Here is a 22,459-nt window from a genome sequence, read left to right as displayed (position 1 = left end):
TGGGCCCATTCCCGGAAGCACCATGGAAGCTGAAATATATGGTGGTGGCCGTGGATTACTTCACAAAATGGATTGAAGCAGAGCCATTAGCATGCATCTCAGGAAGACACATGATAAAGTTTGTATGGAAGAATATTATGACAAGATTTTGGACGCCCAAAGTACTCATCAGTGATAACAACCTACAGTTTGCTGAGAACCCATTCAAGGAGTGGTGTGCCGCCAAAGGGATAAGTCAACGATTCACATCAGTCGTGCACCCACAAGCGAACGGACAGACGAAGATGTCCAATCGAACCATCATGAATGGAATCAAGAAAAGGCTGGGCAAAGCAAAAGGGAATTGGCCGGAGGAGATACCGACATTGCTATGGTCGTACAGGACCATGCCACGAACGAACATGCAAGAGACCCCGTTTAGCTTGACATACGGGACAGAAGCCATGCTCCCCATGGAGTTAACGGTGAGTACACTAAGGGTGGCTAACACGGATGAAGAAAGCAACGCACAGGACCTGAGGATGAACCTAGATATCCTAGAAGAAAAACGCGAAAAATCAGAAATACGCCAGGCTGCATACAAACACGCAAGAAAAAGGTATTATAACCAAAGGGTAAAAGAGAAAGCGTTCAAGGTGGGTGAGTATGTTCTGAGGAAAAACGAAGCGACTCGAGCCCAACCCCAGGGCAAACTGGGCCCAACGTGGGAAGGCCCTTACAAAGTCATGGAAGTAAATCGAAATGGCGCATATGTCTTAGAAACGATGGAAGGAAGGCAGGTTCCAAGAATGTGGAACGCCAGGAACTTGAGAAAGTTTTTCTTTTGAAAAAGAAAGAAGTGTAGCCCATTCGATCAATGCGCTGCTTAGTGCGGTACATCCCAAGTACTTAGTGTACACAAGTTCATGGTTAGTGACATGAGTCTAATACTTAGTGTATTTATGGTCCATGGATAATGTAATAGGATTATTCAAATGCTAATTGATAAAAATGCTTAGTGACATGAGTCCAATACTTAGTGTATTTCCTTAATACTTAGTGTATTTCCTTAATACTTAGTGTATTAATTCTTAACGATTGAAAATGTGCATAGAGATCCATTCGTTGGGAGCTAAGAGCACCCAAGGCCGACACTTAGCGTGTCGAAGATAACATAGGCAAAACATAATGCCTAGTGCATCAGAGCGCTATGTCCTTTTCAGAAAAGAAAAGAAAATATACATGGAAAAGTAAGCAACAAACAAATAACATTTAGAGTCCATGTTCACACGCACAAAACAGAAAATATTGTCCAAAAAACCCATACAAACTAAAGGCACCATACGGCCATCAAAAGAAGCATGCAAGATATAAACTAAAACGTGTACATAAATTTTCACGCCCCAGATGGGGTAGCACACGATGCCGGAGCATCTTCAACAACATCATCTTCATCACGTACGACTTCGTTTCCCACAACAACCACCTGACCTTCTCCACGATCACCATCACCACCCTCATTTCCCTTTTCACCACCAACCTCAGCCACCTGCACAACATCTTGACCCATCGCACTTTTCGAAGTACCCTCTGAACCACCAAACGAGCACAATTCTCGGAGACCTCCAACATCCAATTCACCTAAACCCAACAGGGATGCATGATCCATGATGGAAAAAGATAAAAAAGCATCATTCACACTAACCATGGGACCGACAGAAGCAGCATCAACACCAAAATCTCCACCACCAGCACCAGCAGAAGTCTTCTGAACCGACTCAATCCCGGCCACAAAAGCAGCATGCCGGATAAGACTTATCGTACGGGTAAAGTCCGGATGCTCAATCAATATATCAACAATAAGAACAACACCAACATGTACTAGCCAGTCCAAATCCTGACGAGAAGCATCCAAATCCGATTGCAACGACGAAATAAGCTTATCACGATCAGCAACATCGCATTCGAGACTTTCCACCTGGATCATCAAACCTTCATTCACCTGAGTCAAGGAGTCGACTTTAGCTTCCAAGGCTTCCCTTTTTTCGTCAAGAATGGTCTTCTTAGAGGATAGCAATTCACACTTTTTCTTAGACAGACGGAGGTCCTCGCCAAGCTTGCCAAGGCGACGCTCCAGCCCCGTCACGTATGACCCACATGTAGCATGGGCGGCGTTCATCTCGCCAAGAGCATGAACACGACGGGAACCCGCGACGAGGTAAAACATGGCCTGCGCAACAGCATAGGCCATGTTATGAGCAAGTGCAGGATTACCCATAGCCTCCATATCGCCAACGATAGCCAGAGGAAAAGCATGGCGGTAAAATTCCAAAGCATTGTTCCGAACAGAGAGTCGAGAGTCGTTGCGAAGATCGCAGGAAGGAACAAAAACAGGAGACTTAACAAAGCTATCTCCAGAAACACCACCTAGAGGAACTGGAACCGGCCCAGGGCCGCTAGAACCTTTCACCGGAGAATACCTCGTGGAAACCAATGAAACACTTGGAGTAGGAATAGAGGGGAAAGTAGGAGCAACAGGTTGTTCAGTCGCTCCGTCGACCCCTTCGGACTGTTGCGTGTCGTCATCAGGGATCACGACCACACTGGCCGGTGTGGAAGTCATAGAGCTCAACAGACAAGAGAAGCTGCGTCGGGTATGAACTCTTTTGGCAGCGGTTGGCGCGCCGGTAACCGGCTCACCCATGGCCAAGACAACTGTTCTCTTCGCCTGCATTCACCGGGCATCCGTGATAATCCCTTCCTTGCTGTCTTCGCTACCCTCCACGGAGGAAGAACAAGTACCACCCAGGGGCATGACAGCGGAGATTGGGCGGGTGTTTAAAGGGCCACCCTCAGACGCAGATGAACCTGCAAGAGGGGCGGAAGGAGCAACAATTAAGGCAAGCTGGTCCAGTCGGCGGGGTGGAGGAAGCCGCTCTGCCAGATCCACCTCACGATACTCTAACTTGCCCCGATAACGCTTCCGTAACACCTCGTCCATGGACATGGAAGATTCAACACCTAGAGATATCAGAACAAGGAATGTCAATAATAGTAGTAACAAGGGGAAGAAAAGAAAAGAAGGGTGCAACACTCACCTTCGACGATGGATAAAAACACCGCCATTTTGCCGCGACGCCTCCAAGAGGGGATCATCCCTTCACTAGAAAGTAGAGCCTCAGAATAATCCTTGGGGGATACTTGCACACACTTCAGCTAATCAGCGACACTTTGGTTGTGAGGGAAGAGCTTGGGGATGGTATCGACAAAAGCATTCTTACAATATCGGCCACTCCCGACCAGCTCCCGGTTCACCCATAACCACTTGTCCTGCCAATTCTTAGGGGTCCGTCCGTCGGGAACTAAGGCGTGCCCCCCTCGCCGGACTGAAAAAGTGCACTTGTCCCCAGTGATGCAGAATCGAAAGAAGAACTTGAAAACAAAGTAATTTGGAAGATACATGTTGACCCTGCAGATCATCTCAAACGCAACCACTTTGTTGACCGCATTAGGGGTCAACATCTGAAGATTACAACCATCTTTTTGGACGACCTCCTCCTAAAAGTCAGTCATGGGGAAATAGATACCAGCGTATAGGGTTTTCAAGTAAACCCCAAGCTTTCCGGGGGGAGGGGATGAGATACTGGAACCGGGTGCAAGAAACTCTAGACCTTCTAAAGAAGATAAGCCATACGTGACGTCTAGTTGACAATACTCAGTGGCAGAAGAGGGATTCCAGGAAGGTTTGCCATGAGAAGAAAGGAGAAGAAGAAGAAGACAAATCAGAAAGGAGGAAGACGAAGAGGGAAGGAGGAAAAAGATAAAGAGAAACCCTTTAAAGGCCTTATAAAGAAAAGGAAGAGGCGGGATATTTAAACGCCTGACACGGTGACGTAACTACCAGGCATCATGCGCAGTCACGTCGCCATTAAAGACATAACGAAGGGTAAAGAAAAACCAACACGCATAAGCTAACTAAGTCCAGAACACCATAACTAGCACTGCAACACTCCAACTACAGGATTTGGGGACTTGATGACGTGCCTAGGGCAGCACGGCAAAAGCACGAGCCGGACACGCCAACCGGGCCCAGCCCAGCAGGCTTAGCGTCCGCTGGAACCCCCGGGAGTGGAAGGCATAGACGAAAGGCTCGCGTACGCCAACCAGGCTCAGCCCAGCATGCTTAGCGTCCGCTGGCACCCTCGGGAGCGGAACACATAGGCGAAAGGCTCGCGCCCGCCAAGAGACGCTCCTAGCTCCAAGACAAAAGATACAGTTAGGAGACAAGCAGGAGGATCAGACCATTACCATCAAAGCCAATAAGAGCGCCCTAACGGTTGAAGGCGCATGACTCTCCAATTAGCGCCCCTGATCCTGTCTCCCCAAAAAGCGATCTTGTCTGGTATGGATCAGGCAAGGGAGCTAGGTATAAAAGGATACACTCTCAGGCCTACAAGGTAAGCTCTCTGGACTCTGAAAGAGCGCACACCCAAAGATTCTAAACACTCTCTAACTTGACCGTCGAAGCGTTCTTCCGGGAACTCCTCTCGGAAAACGGCTGACGGCCTTCTTTCTGTGTGATCTTGCAGAGGCAGCCGAGAATCCAAGTGAGCAACACTAATCGATCCAAGTAAAGGTCGCATCATATATATATATATATATATATATATATATATATATATATATATATATATATAATAAGGTTGTAAAAAAACGCTCGACGTTTGTAACATCCCCCTCTGGTACGTATCACGATATTGTCCGATTTGGGCCACTCGGCACGAGGACTTCCCAGGGGGTCACCCATCCTGGTACTACTCCCGCCCGAGCACGCTTAACTGCAGAGTTCTTATGGGATCTGCTGCCCTCACGGCTTTAAAATGCATTGTGTTAGGGAAGGTATCCACACCCCTTATAAGGAATGCTTAGTTCTTCTTCCCAGCCGATGTGGGATCAGATCTAACCCACTTTCACCCCCCATTATAGGGTTCGACGTCCCCGTCGAACACATCGACCCGTGCCCTGGCTCTGATACCATTTGTAACATCCCCCTCTGGCACGTATCACAATATTGTCCGCTTTGGGCCACTCGGCACGAGGACTTCCCAGGGGGTCACCCATCCTGGTACTACTCCCGCCCGAGCACGCTTAACTGCAGAGTTCTTATGGGATCTGCTGCCCTCACGGCTTTAAAACGCGTTGTGTTAGGGAAGGTATCCACACCCCTTATAAGGAATGCTTAGTTCTCCTTCCCAGCCGATGTGGGATCAGATCTAACCCACTTTCACCCCCCATTATAGGGTTTGATCTGATCCCTACGCGCCGCGTACTCGAGTACGCCCCGCGTACTCCGAGGGTGTCGACATCGCAGCAAGTGGCTTCGGATGACGCATGCGCTTACGAACATAGGAGCAGTACGCGCTGTGTACTGCTGTACGCCCCGCGTAATTGAGGCTTCCAGCCTCTATATCAAGGATCCGAAGGCAGCCTCATTTCTTGTTCATTTTCTTCTCTTCTCTCTGGTCTTTTGCATCGTTTTTCATGCCAAAGCTACCCCGAAGCCCCGGTATCATACTCTAGCCCCGAGGCAAGTCCCGAGATCCTGAAGATCCCGAGAAGTGCGGTTCCCGAGTCGAAGCTCTGCCCGCGAGAAGTTCGATTTTTGTGAAGATCTTCCAGATCTACTGTGGATTACTACTTCTTTAAGCCGTAGTGCTGTCCGATCATCTTCTGATCAAGTGAGTGTGTAGTTATTTTCTTCCAAATACAATAATACGAAGTATTATATATAAAAATACGTGCTAGGTGTATATATTTGGTTGTGTTATGTGTGAATGTGTATTCACTCTCTTCTATCTTATAGATCTGCTTATTTCTTTATGAGATATGTGTTATGTGTGTGTGTGCCTCATCTGTTTTGTGATATATGTGTTGATTAAAGCATGCTATACAGGTTTTCTTTAAACTATGTATACAAATGTATATTTTTATCTACTAATATGTTGGGTAGAACATGGGTAGACAGTTGGTGTGTAATAAACAGATGAGAGGCCTCGTTGTTGTTTATTTGAGATGAGTATGGAATGAATGTTTTATATAGTTTTTTTTTAAAAAAAAGATAAACTGTATGTGTATTCTATATCTACAAATATGTTGGGTAGAACATGGGTAGATGAGATAGTTGGTATGTGATAAAATGATGATGTATGTAAGATAATCAAGAATGATATTGGCAGATGCACCAATTAGAGAATGTCATAATACCAGCAGATGCGCTCAAGCATAGTATTGGTAGATGCACCAAAGAGAAAGTGTCATAATACTAGTAGATGTACTTAATGTATAGTATTGGTAGATGCACCAAGTAGTGAATGTCGTGATCTTGGCAGATGCGACAAATAGAGATTGTCATAACAATAGCAGATGCGCTTATAGGATAATCTTGGCAGATGCGCTTATAAGATAATGTCGGCAGATGTGCCTAAAAGAGAATGTCATAAACCTGGCAGTCGCGCCTCATAGTGTATGACGTAATCCTGGCAGAGGCGCTTAAAGGATAATGTTGGCAGATGCGCCTTATGTAGCAATGGAAATTTGTGTAAATCCCTTAGGTCAATCCTTAGGAATGAAGGAATGACGAGTAGTTGAATTCCTAGGGTAAAAATCCTAAGAAACATAATAGGGATGAGAAATCGAGTTGATTGTTTGATGGTTGAATATAATAATTGTATTATTGTGGGTTGAAAACCCTATATGCTCACCAGGCTCCCAAGCCTGACCCACTCAGTTTTCTTTGCATTACAGGTAATGACACAAGAGTATAAGTTGGTGGACTTGACGAGAGATTTTGGATTATAGGCCTGTAGTTATGAATAACTGTTGTAAGGTCTATTTATTATTGTTTATGCTTTTGGTTTGTATCGGAACATGACATCTCGAGGTTTTATTATTTAATGAAATTACATTCTCTTTGAGAAACGTTTTGATAAATGGTTATCATATTTTATTTTGGGAACAAATTCCGCAACCGTTTTCTTTAAACGATCACTCTGATTTATAAAACAAAGCATAAACAAATCGGTCTTTTCTGGTCACCTAGGTTCATACAAATGGGCACTACGTCTCATAGTCACCTGGGTTCATACAATTGGCACTACGTCTCATAGTCACCAGGGTTTACACAATAGGCACTACGTCTCATAGTCACCAACTATTCCATCTACCCATGTTCTACCCAACATTTTTGTAGATATAAATACAAACACAATTTAAATCATTTAACACCCGTATAAAAACATCAATTCCAAATCCATCTCAAATAGATAATTAATATATAACACATAGCACATATTTCATAGCTATTACTTTATATTTATGTATTAGAAGAAAGTAACTATGCACTCATGCATATAAACAACAATATATAGGAGAACGAAACATTTCCTTATAAAGGGGTGTGGATACCTTCCTTGTCACAACGCGTTTTAAAGCCGTGAGGGTAGCAGATCCCATAAGAACTCTGCAGTTAAGCGTGCTCGGGCGGGAGTAGTACCAGGATGGGTGACCCCCTGGGAAGTCCTCGTGCCGAGTGGCCCAAAGCGGACAATATTGTGATACGTGCCAGAGGGGGATGTTACAAATGGTATCAGAGCTAGGGCACGGGTCGATGTGTTCGACGGGGACGTCGAACCCTATAATGGGGGGTGAAAGTGGGTTAGATCTGATCCCACATCGGCTGGGAAGGAGAACTAAGCATTCCTTATAAGGGGTGTGGATACCTTCCCTAACACAACGCGTTTTAAAGCCGTGAGGGCAGCAGATCCCATAAGAACTCTGCAGTTAAGCATGCTCGGGCGGGAGTAGTACCAGGATGGGTGACCTCCTGGGAAGTCCTCGTGACGAGTGGCCCAAAGCGGACAATATTGTGATACGTGCCAGAGGGGGATGTTACAAATGGTATCAGAGCTAGGGCACGGGTCGATGTGTTCGACGGGGACGTCGAACCCTATAATGGGGGGTGAAAGTGGGTTAGATCTGATCCCACATCGGCTGGGAAGGAGAACTAAGCATTCCTTATAAGGGGTGTGGATACCTTCCCTAACACAACGCGTTTTAAAGCCGTGAGGGCAGCAGATCCCATAAGAACTCTGCAGTTAAGCGTGCTCGGGCGGGAGTAGTACCAGGATGGGTGACCCCCTGGGAAGTCCTCGTGCCGAGTGGCCCAAAGCGGACAATATCGTGATACGTGCCAGAGGGGGATGTTACAACGTTAGCTAATCGGTGGACTAGGGTTAAAAGATTAATCGGTTAGAAGATGATTAATCGAGGACCATTAATTGCTAACTCATTAAATTTTCAAAAATTAAATATGACGAATATCATAAAAAAGTCTTAAAATACCACTAATATCTTAATAAAATAGGTTAATATGATTAATACAACATTAATCATTCCTCAAATGGTTTCTACTGGGATAGAACTTCTTCAAAGTGTTAAAATTACATTGTTTTCTACTATTTCAGTCATTTTGTAGGTAGGAATTAATCGTTAGACACCCTCTAATCTGCCGGGTAGCGCCTAGGGATTAATCGGGACCTAATCAGAATTTTTACAACACTGATATGTAGTAATAATCACATTTATGTGTTAAATAATAAATCATTAAGTATATTATACATATTAATCACCAAGTCTGCTGAATTTTACAATATTGCTCGCTTCAGTAAGGGGCTGATCGGGGAGTACTCAGATTCTATAACTCACCTTGGTAAGGGGCCGAGTAGGGAGTACTCGACCGAGTAATCGGCCAACTCGACGAGTTTTACAACACTGGGTATAATATGGCTTTACAAGGATAAGCTGGATGAACATGGATTGGTTATTAGAAACATAGAAAAGTTGGTGGTTCAATGATTCATTTAACTTGAAGGTCTTGACTATAACGAAACATTTATACATTTTCTACGGTTAAGAAGCTATTAGACCATTCTTGGCTTATGTTTCTTACATAATATTTATGGTGTGTCAAATGGGTGTGAAGACCATATTCTTACATGGTGATCTACAAGAGAAACCCTAATCGTCCACTTGAGCTAGAGAGTGAGAGAAAAGCTAATGTTTTGATTATTAGTGCACTTTTGAAGGAGAAGTGGAGAGCATCGAAGCTTGGATCAAGAGGAGGCTTTGGATTTAGAGGTTCATCAGGGTTTTGCTTCAATTGAAGGTAAAAAGATGCTAACTTGATCATTTCCTTATGAGATCTTGGTTTAGGGAGTTTCTAGGGTTTTCTCCCATCCTTTTTGTGTCATTGAGTCCCTTGAGCATGATTTGAGGTTGAAATATCAAATCTGGATTGTGGGAGGTCTTGTGAGTCCAAAGACCCGAACTTTATTGAGCTAGAGACAAGATCTTGTGCATCTAACCCTTGTTGGAGCTTGTATTGGCATTATGGAGCAAATATGCCATGCATGAACGTAAAGATCGAAGCTTTAGGTGACATTCAAGCCTTAGGATACTAGATCTAGAGTTTGGAGTGGTGGATCTGCCTTAAAACATATGAATGAGAATACAGGCTGAATGGACTCGCCGAGTCAATAATCAGACTCGACGAGTCGGCTAGGGTTTTCCCCGATGAATCTGGACAAGGGTAACTCGGCGAGTTGATGTGACAACTCGACGAGTTAAGTTGGGTTTTTGTGATGTTCTGAGGAACAATGGGGATTCGGCGAGTCACATAGGTGCACTCGGCGAGTCAGGTCAACATGGACAATTGACTCGAGTGTTGGCTTCTGTTGGCTTTAGGGTTTGGTCAAGGCAGGGATTATGGGGAAAATAGAGGGGTAAAATGGTATTTTACCCATCCCTAGAGTTAAAGAAGGACTATCATGAGTTTATTTAGAGTTGTGATCTTTAAAAGTTAATTAGAGATGTTTATTACATGTAGGCGGGGGTTAGACTGTTCGAGGGGTATTCAGTTTCCTTGCTTGCTTACGAGGTGAGTCTTCTCACTATACTTACCTAGAGTGGTAACCTTTGTGTGACCGGAGGGTCTTATATGATTATATTGAGTATTGTTATATCCTGCATTATGTCTTTGTGATTTATGCTGTGTATTATTCTGAGCTTACTGAGTTAGGACCAGAGGGTCCATCCGAGTTGTGAGACCGGAGGGTTCTACTGAGACACATTGACTGGAGGGTCTTATCTGAGTATAGCCATGAGAGGCTAATGAGCTATATGTGGTATTTTGGGGAGCTCAATAAGCTTCGTGCTTACTGTGTTCTGTGTTTCAGGTACTTCTCAGGATCACAGGAAGGCGTCGACTTGATTGTACACACGAGGCATAGTTACATTTTGAGGATCCTCGATTGTGTTTAAAACATTTTCTGAATATGTGTTTTGAAAACATTATCATTTGGGGGTTTTGAGAACTATGTGATTTTTAAAATGAAAAAAAAATGTTTGAAAATTTACGGTGTTAATAGTTTCGATTACAATTATATATTATATGTAATGACAAGTTTCGGGTTTGTCTCTCTTAAAAAGTATTAAAATTTAAAGTTTTGGATTCCTGGGGGCCACGACATGGTGAATGAATCCTACGACGTGGGTATGGCCAATAAATGCATGGAGGCTAAGTAAGTGCTATGGCGTGACAATCTATTCACCATGAAGTGGTCACTGTTTAATTACAAACCCTAATTGTGGGGTTTGTCTCTCTATTTAATGGATGTTATGGCTAGGGTTGCCCACCCTCAGCCTCAAACACTCTCCCTTAGCCTATTAACAAAACCCTAGCCTTCATTGCTAACTCTTGAGGTTTTATGGTGTTTGGTGGTATTTTGAAGAAGAAGAAGGTGCCTCTTGAGCTTTGTTTCAGCAAGCAACTCTCCTTATCCTCTTTGTGCACGTTTCTAGACTTTTGTAAGTCCTCAAGATCCTATTTTTATGATACTTGCTTCTATATCTAGCCCTTTTGTAACGCCCTGTTTCGAATCATTTCCCATTGCGGGGTGGTGATCAAGAAGTGGGTATTAGCACACATAGAACTCTTGAAGAATTGAGTTTGGGCTCATTTGGAGGTGGATGATGTAGTTTGGATGATGCGGGTATTTAGTTTGTGTTTTGGAGCCCAAGGGTATCAGTAAAGGCATTGGTTAGGGCCTTTTATGAATTTTGTATTTAATTTCGGTTGGTTTCAGACTAAATAAAGTTTATAGATGTGTAGGGCTTCTTGTTACCTTTTCGTGAATATAAAGAACATCGAAAACAGATAAGGGATGCAAAAATTATGACTATTTGAAGTTAGAGGGGTGTTGGGCCAAAATGGGTACACATGGCGTACAAGGGAGGCAGGTATGGCGTGTATGGGAATGTGGATGCAGGTGCATTTGGGAACGCCATGCATTCCCCAAGGGAACGCGATGCGTTCGTCAGGCCAGATTAAAACCCTAAATTAGGGTCTTGGACCCTATTTAAATACCTTAAGTCATCCCCAACCTCATTTCCTCCATCCTCCATCCTCTCTAACCTTAAGAAAGAAACCGTAGCCACCATTTGACTGATTCTTGAGCTTCAAAGTGATTTATGTGTGTTTTTTGATGCTTAAGGAAGAAGAAGGAACTTCTTGAAGAGTTATTGCTTGACTTGGAGCTTTTGGATCCATGCTTTGTGCACCTAGATCTATCTTCTGGATGTTCAAAGTCTCAACCTTGACAACTCTTTCATGTAGATCTAGCTAAGTGGTATTTGGTTATGGTTTTGGTCCCTTTGAGGTGGTTTTTGTGAGTATAGGTTACTCTAGATCCTTTGAACTTCATATTTGGTCCTTGTTGACGTTATGGAGTCATAAAGTTTGGATCTTGATGGATATAAACCTTCCATGCATGATTTGGTAGTCATTTGTTGAAGTTTGGGACTTAGGGTTTTGATATGGGTCCCATTGAGTTATTTTAAGTCATAAACTTGGAAAATTTATGACTTAAGAAGTCCCTTGAAATCAGATCTGGAAGTTTGGATAGAGGTCTTAAGGTATTAAGAAGTTGTAAGACATTTTTGGAGTGGTTTTGACCTCTTAGAATTCATCTTTAGTGTTTGGGGTTTATTAAGCCATGCTAAGGCTTAAAGCCTTCGACTTTATGGATCAAGTCGTTTGTATTTAGCTGTTATGAGGGTCTGGACATTTGGCTTAAGGATTAAATCATTGGAACGACTTTTTGGTGGCCGCCGGGAACGCCGTGCGTAACATTGGGGAACGCCGCATGTTCTGGCTATGATACCCATTTTTGGACCGGTGACATTCATTGTACGTACAATCCATGCACACTGTGCGTACGTCTGATCAGATGGGAATTGGGCTTTTTGGACTTGGACTCTTTTGGTATGGGCTTCGGTTGGGCTGAGTTATTCCTTTTGGGCTTAGTTGTCTTGGGCCTTGTTGGCCCGTCAGGTTTTGGGTTCAGAATTATTTTGAGAAGGCCTATAATGGGTTTGGTCCCAATTTGGAAAATTAGGCTATAGGTTGGGCCTTGGATGGTTGTTGGTATTTGTGCCTTTTGGATTATTAGGTTTGGGCCTAAGTCTTGGTCCAAACGAGGTAAGGGGTAAATTGGTCATTTACTCTAGTAATGGATTTATGGCTATGGATTGGAACTCAATTGTTGATTGGGTGTTGTTTTGACTTTGTTAGTTCGGGGATCTATCAGCCAGCAGCCATGGATTTTATGTTTGATTCGTCAGTACGAGGTGAGTCTTCTCATTATATTCATGGGTCGAAGGCACCAATGCCGGCCCATTACGTGTTTTGTAGTATTCTAGTTGTCTCTGTGATACTTGCATGGAAGACCCCAGGGAAAGCCCATGGGAATTGGATATCAGACCATGGGGGGGGGGGGGGGGGAGCCCATGACACTTGGTTATCAGGCAATGTGGGGGAGCCCATGACATTTCAGATCAAGACCACGGGGGGAGCCCATGGAAACTATAGGTATGTTGCATGATATTATGTGGTTCTATGTTATATGGTATTTTGGGGAACTCACTAAGCTTTGTGCTTACGGTTTTCAGTTTATGTTTCAGGTACTTCGGTTTTCAATTAGAAGAGCTTTGGATGATTACAGGGCATACACCAGATATTTTCGTATTCTGCGAATTACTCTGATTTGATGATGTTATGTTAAAGTTTTTTACCTTGGTTTTTGGGAATAATATGTATTGACGATTTATTAATCTAAAGACACAAATTTTTATGTCACTATTTTTGGGATGTTACACCTTTTCCCTTAATCTTCATGGTGAGGGAGTCTGGAAAGTTAGATTCCATAAAATTGGCAAGTTTATGGATCCTTATGGTCATCTTAGTGTTACATGTTCTAGATTTGAGGATCCTTGGAGTTTTGGTTCCATGCATAAGCTTTGAGTTCATAATGCCATATTTTTGTCTGAAAATGGAAGAGACATGCATTGGACATGCATGTCCATAAAGCTACGATTTTATTGGTCCATTAGGTGTTTGAAACCCTTTTGGAAATTGTTTTGGTAGAAAATTACACAAGTATAAATCAACCAAATTGTTTGAGGGGTTGTGATGTTCGAATTGTGCAATAGAGAAAGGTAAAGAGAATGACACGATTGTTTACAAGGAAAGCCCTTGATCCTTGCTAGGATCTTCGACACAAAACCTTGGGATGTGATAATGATCACCTGCCTTGATGATTTTATTAATATAAAATGATGATTACAGAGAGTATTTCAGTAAGAACAAGTGAAAAAAGTTCGTAGAGTAAGCTAAGAGTAGGTAGAGTGTGTCGTGTGCGAGATACATGTGTCAATTTATAGTCTAAACTAGCTAAAAAGATGTCCGATATTCTCGAGATCCTCTATGACTAACTTTGTGAACGTTGTTTGACTTAGTATTCTGGGTCTTTAGCATAGTTGAGATGACTCTCTGTTGAGAATAAGTCTTCTCTTGACTATTTCTGCACATGTGTTAATTAAGAATGAAATGTAACCGTTATAGATGTTAGTATAATAATAACAACATGAAGACTTTTCCTCCTGGAGCAATTGGTAATTTTACTACTATATCCATTCTCCATTTCATGAATGGCCATGGAGAGATAATAGGATGTAGAGGTTCCGCCGGTTGATGTAGGATGTTGCTATGTCTTTGTCAAGCATCACACTTTTGAGCATGTAGAAAAGAATCTATCTTCATTGTTGGCCAGTATTATCCTATTCTTAATACCTTGGAGCATAAAGATCTACCCCCAGTGTGATTACCATAGTCTCCTTCATGTATGTCCTTCAAGACATCTACAACTTCGGGATTTTCCAAGCATATGAGGTATGGAACTGCCATAGACTTTTTATAGAGTTTACCTTGGATTATTACAAATCTTGAGACTCTTGTTCTGAATGCTCTTTCGCTTTTTTTTCTTCTGTTGGGATCGTGTCATTTTGGAGATACTCCATAATGGGTTGGATCCATGATCGGGGAGTTCTTCGAGGATCCTGTTTGTCGGGATCCATTTGAGGAGGGATCCGAGGGTCAGGATCTCCGATGGCTGCTACACTTATTGGTTGTTCAGGATCTTCGAGTTTGTCGGAAAGGGCTTCTATAAATGGAGTTATTATGTGGGTTATAGGGATCTTCAGTTCTGGTGGTATCCTTAGGGAGGATCCTAAGTTAGCTAATGCGTCTGCTTCTGTATTTTCTTCTCTGGGAACGTGGGTTAGGCTAAAGTCTTCAAATCAGAGGCTAATTTTTTGAGGATCTTGAGCTATAATGCTAATCTTTCACCTTTCATTGCATAAGATCCATTGAAGTGACTAGTTAATAATAGAGAATCAAAAAAAATACCTGAAGATCTTTGATTTGAAAATCCTTAGGCAATTTTAGTCTCATGATGAGTGCTTCATATTCCGCTTCGTTGTTGGTTGCGTTGAGTTCGCAACTAACAACCTGGGGTAAGATGTCTCCCTATGGCGATTTTAGTATGATCCCTAGCCCATTTCCTTTTTGTCTTGAAGCTCCATCCATGAATAATGTCTATTTTCCCAAGTGTTCATCTTCTAGCCCGATTCTCTTGTAGTGCACCCTTCATCGAAAGAGTAGGCGGTTGAAAGACCTACCTCTGAATAAAGCCAGTTGTTTAGCTTCAATGTCTACTTCGTTTTGTAGATCATCACTAAAGCCAGCCACATATTATGCTAATGCTTGTGACTTTATGGTAGATCTTGGATCATATTTGATGTCAAACGTTCTTAACTTCACTGACCATTTTCTCATCCTTCCTAACATCTCTGGTTTTCTCATCACATTCTTAATAGGATCCAAAAGACTTTTACTTACATAGTAGATAAGATGTTGGTCTCTATTAAGATCCTTGGCTAGGACATCACTTACCGCATTTGAGGATACCAAGAGGTAGAGGAGAAGTGGTTCTCTATCTCTAGGCTTCACCAGAAGTGGCGCAGAACTTAAGTATCTTTTGAGTTCCTGAAAAGCTTCTTCGTGTTCTTCGGTCCATTCAAACTTCTTGTTCTTATTCAAGATATCCTAGAAGGGCTTACACCTTTCTAAGGATCTTGAAATGAACCTATTGAGTGTTGTTACTCTTTCGGTTAGCCTTTGGATGTCTTTTGTTGAAGATGGAGATTTCAGCTTGATGATTTCTTTGATCTGCTTCGGGCTTGCTTCTGTTCCTCTCTTGGTTACCATATACCCACGGAACTTGCCCGACTTCATCCCAAAGTGGGATTTAAACGGATTCAACTTAATGTTGTATTTGTCTAGAATGTCGAAGGATTCTTTGAGATCCTTGAGATGACCTTCAGCTTTCATGAACTTCACCACCATGTTGTCAATGTATACCTCCATGGTGTCTGCCAACTTGTCTTTAAACATCCGGTTCACCAGTCTTTGATATGCTGCATCTGCATTTTAAGACCAAAAGGCATTGCAGTGTAACAATATATACCTGTTGGTGTTATAAATGTTGTATCTTCTTGATCGGATAGTTCCATCTAGATTTGTTGGAATCCTGCTGGAGCATCCATGAAGGTTAAGAGTTTGTGGCCAACCGTTGCATCTATCATGGAGTCAATGTATGGTAGAGGTAAAGGATCCTTTGGACAAGCCTTGTTAAGATCCGTGTATTCTACACATACTCTCCACTTGTCGTTCTTCTTTTTTGCGACAACTACATTAGCTAGCCATCTCAGGAACTTCACTTCCTTGATCATACATGTCTCGAGGAGCTTTTCCACTTCTTCTTGGATGATCTGATTACTTTTGGGTGCAAACTTCCTTCTCTTTTGATGTATCATTCTGAAAAAAGGATCAATATTAAGTTTGTGAGTGATAATACTCTTGTCTATACTTGTCATATCATCGTGTTTCCATGCGAACGTCTTGCTTCTAGTTCGAAGGAAGTTTAACAGGTCTTTGTCAATTTGCTTAGGTGTTGAGGATCCTATGAGGACTTTGGCTTGAGGATCCTCGTTTCTTAGGGGCACTTCCTTCATGTCTTGCTCCTTCGTTTTTAGAACATGTCATGCCCACTGCCTTAATTGCTGTGTTGTTGGGGTTTCGTCGTAGGCTTCATAGAGGTTTGATAACATTCCTTTGACTCTTGTTGATCTCCCATGATCTTCACTGTTCCCAATGGAGTAGGCATCTTTACACACTCATGATATGTTGATGGAACCGTTTTCATCTCGTGGATCCATGGTCTTCCTAATATCACATTATAAGAACATAAGGTGCCAATAACATAGAAATTGTGTATAGATTTTACCCCCTCTACGTATATTGGTAGCTTTATCTCCCCAATGGTGTGTTTCATTTCTTCACTAAATCCTATGAGGACCAAGGATCTTTTGATTATCTCTGATTCTTGGATGTTCATCCTCTTCAGTGTTTCCAAGAGTATGAAGTTGATCGAGAATCCTCCATCAACAAGGATCCTTCTGATGAAGTGGTTTGAAACATCCCAAAAATACGGTCCAACAGTTTCATATTTAATTTATGAATAAAACTATAGTAACCCAAATCATCTCATAAAAAAAAGTAATAGTATCTCAAAATTGTTGGATTAGTGTCTAAGTCCATAACTATTTTGGTATGTGCTTGACCCGATGGTGCATGGTCCTTTTGGGTTGCCTTCACTAAAGCAACTTGATAGAATGAATTATGGAGAGAAAGGATTAAATATGATTTATTAATATATTATGAGAATAATATATTAAAGGAGAATCATATTGTTTAGTTAATATTAGTCAAGAATTAATTAGTAATTAGTTTTGTGACTAAAAGAGATTAATTAAACTTAAGGGACTGGAATTGTAATTATAAGATAATTGCAATTGGGCCATGGATTGCCTTATATTATAAGGTGGACGAATTCTATGGGGGAAGCCCATATAAAATCGTCCAAGGCCTTATGGAAAGGGCTCCATGGGTTGCTTAGGGCTTAAGCATCCAAATTAGGGTTTCCTTGTTAGATAAACCTAATTGCCTCCTATATATATGGATCCCTTATGACCCAAAAACGTGGCTAAGACTTCTCTAGGGTTTGTAGACGGTTTTGGGCAGCCTCCATCCTCTCTCCTCTTCATTCTCTTGCTTATGGTGTTTGTGAACTATTAGAGGAGTGACACTTGTGACTCTAAGCCTTCCAAAGTCAATACAAGGAGATTTGGGATTGTTATTGCTACATAACAATCAAGGTAACATCTTAAACCTATTCTCATGTTAATATGATTACTTGAATGCTAGAATTAGGGTTTATAGTCTTGGATAACTTGCTTGTACAATAGAGAAACCTAGATCCAAGCATTAGGGTTTGTATGAGCACATAGGATGTTCTTAGGACCAAAACCCATCAGTGGTATCAGAGCCTAGACTGGTTTCTATTGTATTGATGCATTGTGTGATTGAAAAATTCGATTTTTGTGGTTCTGGAGGCTGGACTCGCCGAGTCCATAGATGAACTCGCCGAGTCCATGCTGACTCGACGAGTCCATGCCTGACTCGGCGAGTCGGTTGGTCAGATGGAGGGAAAACCGGGATTTCTTGTTGTTTTTGCTTAAGGATAGTTGCCTTATCATATTAGATCAATATTAATCCGATTTTATGATATATTTGACTATATTCTTGATCTAATTGAAGATATTTATCAATTAATAAGATAATTGTTTCCTTATGTGATAATTGATTAATTATTTTGATTAAATTGGTAAATTGTTTTGCAAGAAATCATTAAATAAATCAAATATGGATAATTATGTGATTAAATGTTAATTTAGATTATTTGTTATTTGATCCTTGTTGTTATGAAAAGTTTCATATTTTTCCCTTTAGGTTTTGTAGTTTAAATTTGAAACCAAAAGTTTTTTTTGTTTTGAAATTTAAATAGTTAAAACCCTAATGTTTTGAAAAAGGTTTCAAAACTTGCCCTCAAGTTTTGGAATTTAAAAGTTGATTAAAAGTTTAATTAGGAATGTTAAATTCTAAAACCCTAGTATTGTTTTGAAAAAGTTCAAATCACACCCTTATGGTTTTATTAATTAATTAAGGTGTATAATTAAAAGAGGTTTAATAAATCCATAAAAGTTTAGGTTTACACTTTAATTGGATTAAAGGTATAATTGTTAAATTTAACCACATAGTATTTTAAAAGTGTTAAAATACACCCTATACTATATATATAACATTAAAAGTCTAACATTATATATATGTATGAGTAAAAGTCAGTCTTACCGTTAGTAGGCCTCATTCACGAAGCTGGTCTATAAGGGGTGTTTAAGGAAATTGCCTATAAAATGACGATTGAATGGGTATCCACTCTTACCCACCGCACTCTTGACTAGTGGAGGGTCGTTAGCCGAACGGGTAGGATAGGACGAAACCTTCCATTATAAGTATATTGAAGTACAAAAGTAACTAAATGTTTTCAAATTCCCATCTTAGTTACTTAGGCAAAAGTGAATTGATGTAATTCCATGAAATTACACTTTGTGCCCTTGCGAAGATGTTAGTGGAGCGTGTGTGGTTTACCGGCACACTAAATGGTTCTAAGCAAAGTTAGCAAAGGGTGACTCAATGTTTGTCATAGTTCGGTGGAGCGTGTGTGGTTTACCGGCACATCGAATAGGTGACTGTAACATGTGGGGGCACCATGTAAGTTTGCATGGTTATTCACACCCGCTTTGTGATCCTCGGCATCCCAGTCACAAACAAGAGGGGCATATCGCGATTTAAACATGCCATTGAAGTGTTCAATGAATCTCAAAGGATCTAGGAGTTTTCATAGATTTAAAACCTAAATTTCTTTTTCTTTTTTTCATGGTGGAAATTAGTGAATCGTCATTCACTTACCTTCAAATGTTCTGCAATTTGGGTTACGACATCCCTCTCCCGAGTTGTAGAATATTGTGTTGGGTCCTAGCCTTAGTATCTCATTTGGGTGATTTACTAAGGACTCAATCAATCAACTAACTTGAATTCGTTTTCTCCCGTTTTGTAGATGTCAAAGTTCGACAACTATGGTCTTCCCAAATCCCGTGGAACAAGCTTTCCACATGAAGATGATATTCCACGATTCGATCGAGGAACAAGAAATCATGCTTCACTTCCTCCACTTCCTCCAATTATTCTCCCTAACCCACAAGTTCAAAGGCTTGAAAAGTTCAAGATCACTCAAGCCCTTTTGGCAAGTAAACATAAAGAAGGAAAGCCGGTGTGTGCACACGTCCTAGGGATGAAGTCACACATTGATAGGTTAAGAATGTTGGGATCCGTCGTCTGTGAGGAAATGGCTATTGATTGGGTTCTTTAGTCACTTCCTGACTCATATAGTGAGTTCGTAAGAGAGTACTATATGATGAACCACGATGTGACCCTTATAGATCTCACCTATATGCTTATTGCTGCTGAATCAGCAATGGTTTGGTGCAATAGAAAAGCAAAGTTGATTGGTGAATCTGCCTTCAAGACCTCTATGGATATAGACAATGGCAACGAAAGACATGCTATGATCGAAAAGTTTGATCATAAGAGAAAGGCAATGTCTGAAGTAGTTCCATGTCATGTTCCAAAAGAGTCAATTTGCTTTTATTGCCAAGAGAAGGGGCATTGGAGACGAAGCTGACCCATTTACCTAAGAGATCTAGGAGATGGGAGAGTCAAAACGTATGGCTTTGCTTTAGGTAAAATCCATTGACTAACTCTTTTAAGCTTCATTCTAGATTCTTAATACATAATGTGATAAGATTACAATTGATGTTTTGTAGGATCGAAGAAAAGAAGGGAAGCTTAAGGGAAGAAGTGAGCAGAATCTAACCGTGAAAGAATGGATTTCGATCGCATTTCTAGAAGATTAGATTATTGAGCTACTACTTAGAGTTAGAATTAGATTGCTAAGAAAGATGTATTAGCATAGTTTTTCAATGAATTGCATTGTAAGGACAAATTTTTCCGCAATAAAATAAATTTTGATTTCATATTATTTATTTATCCTTGCAATGGCGTATATGCAAAATTGATGTTTGAATGTTTCTATTATTAGCAATAATGGATTTGGTTCTTATTATGGAAAGTCGAGAATTTACCAAATAGGGAGAGTTTCTCATCGCCCAAGTTTCAATTGGACAGAAACTTGGAATCATGCAACTTGGTTGCACGATGAATGATAAATTTCATATTTGGAAATTAGACTAAGTCATTGACAGAGTGTCAAGTGAAGGACTTGAAGATTGAATACACAAAGTCGCGTGTTGATCAAGTCCACCATACGAGTAACAAAGATATTCGTCATGATTTACTAAAGGTTTAGTAAATATGATTATACTTACAAGATTAAGTGTAATTCTGAATTGATTGAAAAAGTTTAAATCAATAGCAGAAGGAATAAGAAGAATCAAGTAGGCAGAAAGATAAAAGTTTCTACATTCTAAGAAGAAGGGAGAGTACCTTTTATGCTTTATGATAGGTCTTAATGATTAAGAACCATATCTCAATTGATCCTCTAAGTGAGTCTTAGTACAATTATATGTCTAAGAAGAGGAATCAAGAATTGAAGAAATGGTTAAATCAAGAGGTCAATCATACTTCGTTCCAAAACAAGTCTTAGAGTTAAGATTGTGACATTGAGTGATAAGTAATAAGAAGGTTTATAACATTCATCAAATGTGGAAAGTTGTGATGTCTTGGATAAGACAAAAACCAACCAAGACCAATTTATGAAGTGTTTTGATAAAAGCTACACTAACTCTTGAATATCTGTTTGTCAACAAATGGTTATTGACAAGAGAATCTTATATGTCATGGAGTCAGTGGGAGTCTTAATGGTCTTGAAAAGTTTCAAGAACAAATCAAATAAACCTTATCGATCATCACTAGCACACGAGTTGAGGTTTACAACCTATCGTGATGACATTATTTTTGTTTCTGTGCCAATCCAATCGAGTTAATTATGCATGTGAGTCCTATAAGTTCTCATTTGAATGCATAATAGGCAAGGACCTTGATCAATGGAAAGTACATTGATAAGAAAAGGTGAGCTGCTTAACTACTTGGAAGACATGGTGGGCAGCTGTGCTACCATAAGGCAAGAAATCAAGAATAAGAAAGTTCGGTCCATATGAGTTTGAATTTGTCGTAAACTTGGGTTTTAACAAATTCACATGGATAGGAACACATACACCGTTTAAATATAAGTGTCATAAGATTTCCTCCTTCATGAAAATGATTGTGAGGAAATGCTTTCACTAAGAAAGATTTTAAGAAGATAGTAATTGTAAAATTGTATTCTCGAATTCAATCATGGTTATGGTATCCCTTTCCATGATTTGAATTGTGAGGTTTGGCAATTAGTCTTAATTGTTTAGACACACATATGAACTATCTAAGGCAAAGGTGTATAAGTTCAAGAAGCCTTGATAAAAGATTATCAAAGCACTAAGTATTAGAAACACGAACTTAAGAAATTCAATAAGCATTGTTTTTCTTAAAGTTAAGCTGTTTCTGAATACATGTCAAAGCTAGTGGGAGCATATGCGTTATGTTTATAATAATCATCATGATAGTGGGAGCATAAATGTTATGATTGTATGATTATTAAGGAAAGTATTGCAAGTTGGCAATATTAATTATAGAAAACAAGAGTTATACCTTGCAAAGTAGTAAGGGTTGTAAAGTTGTTTTGCTATAATTAAGGGAGAGAATATTATGCTTCATTTCAAATCTAAAGGCTTAGGTTGAGAAATGTTAGTATATTTAGTCAAAGGTACATAGTGTGTTCTTAAAATTTCGATTATGATTACGGCATTCCTCTTCCCAATTCGAATTTTGAGAACATAGCAAATAAAACATTGTGCGTCGTATCCCATACGCTTCGGGTATAGGATCGATTGCAAATGCTTTAATGTTTGACCATTCTAAATTTTTTTAAATGTTGAGCGCATTTAGAGGGAAAAG

At 40.6% G+C, this 22,459-nt stretch overlaps 1 pseudogene; it reads left to right on the top strand.

Annotated features, from left to right (window-relative positions):
* Nucleotides 1-7,768: 7,768 nt before the first annotated feature.
* On the top strand, nucleotides 7,769-7,886 carry LOC145060832 (5S ribosomal RNA; annotated as a pseudogene).
* The last annotated feature ends 14,573 nt before the right edge of the window (nucleotides 7,887-22,459 follow it).

The sequence above is a fragment of the Lactuca serriola genome, chromosome 6 (genome assembly GCF_051521515.1).
Source record: "Lactuca serriola cultivar US96UC23 chromosome 6, Lser_US96UC23_V15, whole genome shotgun sequence".
NCBI classification, from domain to species: Eukaryota; Viridiplantae; Streptophyta; class Magnoliopsida; order Asterales; family Asteraceae; genus Lactuca; species Lactuca serriola.
The sequence above is the reverse complement of the archived record's forward strand: the minus strand, read 5'-3'. Positions and strand labels throughout refer to the sequence as shown.